Genomic DNA, 873 nt, shown 5'->3' with positions numbered 1-873 from the left:
GCCTCTCCTGTCGTATGGTGGTGCGTGCCCGCCAGAGAGGACGTCACGTGCATTATTGTTGCATTAAATATACGCTGTTAATTCTTGTTGGTTAAGCCCAGTCTTGATTCTCATACAACCATTCCGTCTCATTGCATACAAGAGCATCCGGAGTTGCTGTCGCCAGTTACGCGCTTAAAGTCTGTGTGGTGCAACACACACAATAGCCTCGTGTGTGTTTGAGTGACGCCCCCACAGGTGGTCGAAATAAATAGATCATAGACGTCATACAATAAACTTGGGCATCTGTCAACATAACTCCATAGAAACATTAGTCGATTTGTCTGCATCATAAAGTTATTCTCGATTGAAAATGTCAGTTTACGAGCCAAATTCTCGTCATTTGCGGAAGGTTTTAATTTTGGGTGTATATCAGTTGGACACGGGGCAATTGGACACAGTCCAATCACAAGTCGCTGTTCCAAGGGACCCAACAAATGTCTCTAATCACTGTGATTGGCTGTGTCCAAATGCACCGTGTCCAAGTGCACCGCTCCCTTAATTTTCTGTTTCAATATGAAGAAATCTGCGGCTGAAGAAATCATCGAATGCTCTCAAATACTTATGGTGAGGCCGCTATTAGTGAAAGAACGTGTCGTGAGTGGTTTCAACGCTTCAAGAACGGTGATTTTGACGTTGAAGACCGGCATAGCGGTGGAAGAGAGAAGGTTCTCGAAGATACAGAATTGGAGGGAGCAGTGCACTTGGACACGGTGCATTTGGACACAGCCAATCACAGCACCGTGTGATTAGAGACATTTGTAGGGTCCCTTGGAACAGCGACTTGTGATTAGACTGTGTCCAATTGCCCTGTGTCCAACTGATATACACCCG

The sequence above is a fragment of the Odontomachus brunneus genome, unplaced genomic scaffold (genome assembly GCF_010583005.1).
Source record: "Odontomachus brunneus isolate Ranch 3 - 2012 unplaced genomic scaffold, Obru_v1 Obru_scaffold_046, whole genome shotgun sequence".
Classification (NCBI taxonomy): Eukaryota; Metazoa; Arthropoda; class Insecta; order Hymenoptera; family Formicidae; genus Odontomachus; species Odontomachus brunneus.
The sequence above is the reverse complement of the archived record's forward strand: the minus strand, read 5'-3'. Positions refer to the sequence as shown.